Source organism: Polypterus senegalus, chromosome 13 (assembly GCF_016835505.1).
Source record: "Polypterus senegalus isolate Bchr_013 chromosome 13, ASM1683550v1, whole genome shotgun sequence".
Lineage (NCBI taxonomy): Eukaryota > Metazoa > Chordata > Cladistia > Polypteriformes > Polypteridae > Polypterus > Polypterus senegalus.
In genome coordinates this window covers 93,006,325-93,012,985 of record NC_053166.1, presented here as the reverse complement: position 1 = coordinate 93,012,985, position 6,661 = coordinate 93,006,325, and positions in this window count along the sequence as shown.

Here is a 6,661-nt window from a genome sequence, read left to right as displayed (position 1 = left end):
CCGCCCTTTCCGTCACTGGACCAATAGGAACAGAGAACACAAAGACGGAGGGCACCTTAAACCCGGTCAAGTTATAGTGACGGACATCTCTGTACAAGCAAACCTCACTGGACGTAGTCTCAAACTTTATTTAAGGGTGTCTGGTTTATCTGTGAATGCAGGGAAAACTGAAATCATATACAGTATGTGCATCATTCAGATAAGAGCACTATTAATGGAGTAACTGTGAAACAATGTGCAAGGTATCTTGGTGTTGAAATATGTAAAATTAACCCCGTGAGAATATTTAAAAACTTTGATCCAAAATTTGACCAAATGAGAAAAATAATAATTGTTGGCTGCCGAGAGATCTTAGAATTTATGGAAGGATCTTATTGACAAAGGCTGAGGGCATATCGCGTTTAGTGTACCCAGCACTATAACTGTAGGTCGAATAAGAGAATGTGCAATTCCATAGATTCCCTATTTTTTAGGTTTATTTGGAAGAACAAGGCTGAATATATTAAGAGGAATACATTGGTAAAAAGTTATAGTGATCGTAGCCTTAGTGCCTTGGAATTCTAGACAGTTAATCAGGTTTTCAAATTAAATTGGATTAAAAAGTTTCACATTGTGGTGGCCTAAAATTTTTGCTCTCTTGTAACCAGATGTAGTAAACTTATTCAGACTTCTAACTTTCAAAAACAAGCGCTTGATTCGTGGAAAATTGAATTTAAACAATTTTTCTCCCCACACTTGCAAAATTTGGAATAATGAGTGCATATTATCAGGCAACAAATCTTTATTTATAGTGGGCTTACCAGAACATTCTTTATGTTTCTGACCTTCTAAATGTGAAGGGAAATCTTTACACTTTTGATGATATTGTAGTTTTAATAGGGGCAAAGATTACGCAAAGATGACAAGGAGCATTCTTGCTGGAATGAGAGTGTTCTTTAAAGCCCATGTGAAGTATGGCACTTTGTCTAATTACGCTCCACAACTTTTAATCAGTGGTGTCAATATTGTGGACACGAAATATAATAATCAGAAAAAAAAATTATTTTCAGATCATAGCACCTCAAGAGCTTATGTTAAATGGAAAATTTTATACCCCAAATCAAATTTGAATAATATGTGGATTGTGTCAAATGCATTTCTTGTCCCCAATAAAGTCAAGGAAATTAATTTTAAAATCCTTTACTGTTATTATCCTTGTAGAATATGGCTAAGTAAATTTTGTAATGATGTGTCTCCTTTGTGTTTATTTTGCAAAAAAGGTAATGAAACGATTAATCGTTTATTTTATACCTGTGCCCACTCAAAAGTATTTTGGTCAGAGGTTACTGCTCTGTTGTGTTTGTTTCTATTAACTTGTACAGATTTCTGAAAATATGATGTTTATTTTTGATACTCAAAGAAGTGAGATTGTTTTGGACAACACACTAAAACCTCTCTGTCACTTAGGCAAATATCATACTCATAAAGCCAGAGTGATAAACACAAAATTGAACTTAAGATTGTTCTCTCGTAATATAGAATCCCTCTTTATGGCTATAAAAAGAATGTGAAGGCCAGTAAACAGTAAAGCTGCTAAAACATATTCTTTACTTCAAATAATTTTTACAAAGTTAGTTATGTTAACTCGTAATAATGTACTTTTTTGTATACATAATGTCAATGGAAGAGAAGGTCTGTGATACGGTTTACATATTTGTAGCTGAAAATCCACAAAAAGAGAAAATGAATCACATTTTTTAAAATTGTTTTTTCTATTCCTAAGCTTTCAATAATGCCTATGTATCCCCAGCCTAAATTCAATTATCATTTTTGACACTTGGTTGTTTATCTGTAGTATTGTATTTGTAGTATTGTTTTTATATAATTGTGAATAAAGACTTTATACTAAAAAGCCTTACTAAACATGAGAGGAGTGTACATTGTTTTGTTTCATTTCTGTGTTATTATTAAATGGGATTTTGGCCGGGTTGGTACCACAAATATTGCAGCGCCTCCACAATTATTTGTTTCAGACTTTGTGATGGATTAGGGCTAAGCTTATAGGTGTGTGTTGATAACAGAGATATTCTACTCATGTCGTTAGTTGCCTTTCCATCATTTCCAGCACATCAACAAAGTATTGTTTTTCATTTTGGCTTCCAAATAAAGACTTTTCTTGAGAATCATGTGATCATGCTTTAGGAGATGTTAATGTGCATTAGAAATATTATTCACTAGCAAAATACCCGCGCTTCGCAGCGGAGAAGTAGTGTGTTAAAGAAGTTATGAAAAAGAAAAGGGAACATTTTAAAAATAACGTAACATGATTTTCAATGCAATTGTTTTGTGAGTGTTATGAGTGTTGCTGTCGTCAAGGATTTGATTAGCATTATTTCTTTCAATCAGGTTCGTATTTGGAGGATGTGTTGTGTTCAAGTTACATTCCATGCTTGTCAACCATTGTAAAGATAACAGGTTTCATTCATTGATTCCTTTCTTACTGCATCAATAAACAGCTTGTCTTCCTCTTTATTTAAAACATCACACACTGCATGCACAGAGTTTTTTTTACACTGTCTTCCTTTAGCTGGACATTGACTTTTTCCACCATGTGCTTTATTTCCACAGTAGCTGCACTTATGAATATGCTTGTATGCATCACTCGCTTCATATTCTTTTGCTGCCTTCTCAATTGTGTAATGCTTTTTTGTTCAGTGCTCTTTAGAGCTCTTGCTTTTTGTCTGCGTACTGCATTCATAATCAGTTCATGTGAGCCGCTCGGACTACATGCATCGAAGGTTCTGAGCTGTGCTTGTGCTATCTCGTGTGATGTCCATGGCTTTATTTAATGTTAGCTAAGACCCGGCACTTAAAAGTTTCTCTCGCAGTTTCGCTGAGTTTGTGCCAAACACCACCCTGACCATCTCATCTTCGTTTCCATAAGCACAGCCCTAAACCCGCGAATATTTAGCTGTAGAGTGTTTCTATTGGATTGCCACTGACGGACGGCCTTATATGGGCAGGTACTCAATTATGTGGGAGGCGTGACGATGAGAGACGCAACTCCGCCTCACACGGCAACCGAGCTGCAGGCTATGGCCGGTATATATGTACATAAGTAGATTCCAGTTATGACTGTTACGTGTAAAATTTCGAAATGAAACTGCCTAACTTTTGTAAGTAAGCTGTAAGGAATGAGCCTGCCAAATTTCAGCCTTCTACCTACAAGGAAAGTTAGAGAATTAGTGATGAGTGAGTGAGTGAGTGAGTCAGTCAGGGCTTTGCCTTTTACTAGTATAGATTCACCATTCTTCCTTAGGTTGATTACATCCATTTAACAGCCAGCCCATACAAAGCACGTTTCCTTTTGGGTCCAGAAACTCATTTGCCATTACTATTACAAATGAATGACATGGCTGCAGTAACAGCATGAAAAAGGGATGCAAATAGGAGAAGCCTCCTACAATTAGCACATATGGCACTGATAATGACTTGTGAGGCACTGAGCTGTAAAGCAAGCATAAGGTGCCTGCAGAATGGTATTTTTGCACGTGATTCTGTTGTTGTGTTTACAAGTATTTTATCCATTCAAATCACATTAGTACAGGGAATGTTAGGTAGTGTTCTAGAATTTTTTTTAATCATGTTACTGCAGGGACATTGATAACGAGTACTTAAGGATAGTCTGTATGTTTGGTTTTAAAGTTTTAGTAAAATTCAAAGCAAAACAGTTCACACAAAATGGAGGGACAAAGTAATACTATACACAAAAAAACAACTTATTGCTTATGACATTTCAGTTTCAAGCTGTACACTCACTGGACTCTTTATTAGATACACCTGTTCATCTTGTTAATGCAAATATCTAATCAACCAATTACACATCAGCAACTCAATGTATTGAGGCACGTAGATATTGTCAAGATGATCTGTTCAAGCCAACCATCAGAACTGAGAAGAAAAGTGATTTAAATGACATTGAACGTGCCATGGTTATTGGTGCCAGCCTACTGGGATTTTCACACACAATCATCTCTAGTGTTTACAGAGAATGGTCCAAAAAAGGGAAAATATCCAGTGAGTGGCAGTTTTGTGGGTGAAAATGCCTTGTTGATGCCAGAGGGTAGAGGAGAATGACAAGACTGGTTCAAGCTGATAGAAAGGCAACAGTAACTCAAATAACCACTCGTTACTACCTAGGTATGCAGAAGAACATCTCTGAATACACAACACATCGAACCTTGATGCAGATGGGCTACAACAGGAGAAGACCAAACTGGGTGCCACTCCTGTCAGCTAACAACAGGCAATTGAGGGAACAATTTGCACAGGCTCACCAAAATTGGACAATAGAAGATTGGAAAAAGGATGGTAGGGTCAGAATTTGGCGTCAACAACATGAAAGCATGGATCTGCCTTGTATCAACAGTTCGGGCTGATGGTGATAATGTAATGGTGTGGGGGATGTTATCTTGGCACTCTTTGGGCCACTTAGCACCAACTGAGTATTATTTAAATGTCACAGCCTACCTGAGTATTGTTGCTGATCATGCCCATCCCTTTATGGCAGCAGTGTACCCTTCTTCTGATGGCTACTTCCAGCAGGATAGTGTGCCATTTCACAAAACTTAAATCATCTCAAACTGGTTTCTTGAACATAACAATGAGTACAATGTAATCAAATGGCCTCCACAGTCAACAGATCTCAATCCAATAGAACACCTCTGGGATATGGTGGAATGGGAGGTTTGCATCGTAGATATGGAGCCAACATACCATGTACCATGTCAATATAGGCCAAAATCCATGAGGAATGTTTTCAGCACCTTGTTGAATCTCTGCTACGAAGGATTACAGCAGTTCTGAAGACAAAAAGGGGGTCCAACCCGGTACTAGCAAGGTGTACCCAATAAAGAGGCCAGGCGTATATCTTAGGTTATCTTTAGATTACTGTTTTCATTACTAATTACATTTTTACATTCATTATTATATATATCAGTATAAGTTATTACAGTGCCTACAAAAATTATTCATGCCCTTATATGTTTTTACATTCTGTTATTACACAACATTGAATAACAGTGGATTTAATTTGGGATTTTTGACATAGATGAAAAGAAAAAGACTTTTTAAATGTCGTAGTGACAACAAATCTATGCAAAGTGGTCAAAACTGATTAGAAATACAAAACACAAAATAATCAATTGCGTAACTATTCACACCCTTTAATATGGCACACCTAAATCATTACTTGTGTAGTCAGCTGGTTTTAAAAGTCAAATAATTAGTCAAAAGGAGATCACCTGTCTGTAGTCAAGGGGTTTGAATTGAATGGGGTGTAAATTCACCTTATCGGTAAGAGACAGCTTGTGGTGAGTCAGGATCATTTCCTAATATCCCTTGGATAGACCATAGATTTAAATTATTATTGACTGGTATTAACAGGCTTAAAGTGTGCCAGGAAAACATTCTCTACACCAATACAGCACCGCCACCAGCAGCTTGGACTGTACAAGGCTGCTTGGGTGCATAAATTCATGCTATTGGCACCAAATTCTGACCCTACCTTCTGTGTGCATCAGCATAAATTGAGATTCTTTAGATGAGGCTGCATTTTTCCTGTTTTCATCTGTTAAGTTTTGGTCAGCATGTGCCCACTGCAGCTTTGGCTAGCAGGACTGGAACCTATCGTGGTCTTCTGCTGTTGTAGCCCATCCAGCTCAAGCTTTAAGGTATTGTGTTTCAGAGATGCTTTTCTGCTTACCACAGTTGTACAGAGTGGATGGCTGAGTTACTGTAGCCTTTCTGTCAGCTCAAACTAGTCTGGCCGTTCTCCTCTGACCTCTGTCATCAATAAGATGTTTCCATTCACAAAACTGTTGCTTACTGAATGTTTTTTGTTTTTCACACCATTCTAAATAAAATCTAGAGACTATTGTGCGTGAAAATCTCTGGAGCTCAGTACTTGCAAAAATACTCAAACCAGCCCTTCTGGCACCAACAATCATGCCACAGTTGAATCACTGAGATCATATTTTTTCCACATTCTGTTGTTTGATGTGACTCTTAACTAAAGCCCCTGACCTGTATCTGCATGATTTTATACACTGTGATGCTGCCGCATTATTGACTAATTAGAAAATTGCATGAATAAGCAGGTGTATGGGTGTTCCTAATAATTTGGAACATTTAGATTAAACAAATCTAATAGAATGTGAACTTATGGGTGTCACTTTATGCATCTGGCAGATGACCTCTGAATGGTTTTGGGCTTGTTGAGAAACAAAGCTAAGCTACGTGGTGTTGCATTGTGTAGGATGAAATTTGGTTCCCTCTAGTCTGCTGCTTCTCCACTATCAGGGGTGTATTTGTTGTGAATCAAAAATACTGCATCGGATAAAAAAAGACTCCTCCACAAACACTACCCCCACAACTACACTTGTTCTGCCACCAACCCTGTCTAGAGGTTTTCCTTGAGCCTCCCATTATACCCACAAACAGTAACTTCTTGCCGAAAATGTACAGAGGTGCCAGACTGTGAAAAGATTATCTTGGTCATAGTGGAAAACAGGAGTACTGTGCAGTCCATACCTGTAGGGAGTAATTCTTTTTTTCTTAAACGGCATGAATCAAATTGTGTTAATATTTGCTTCTTTTATAGTACTGGTAAACTTACTGATCA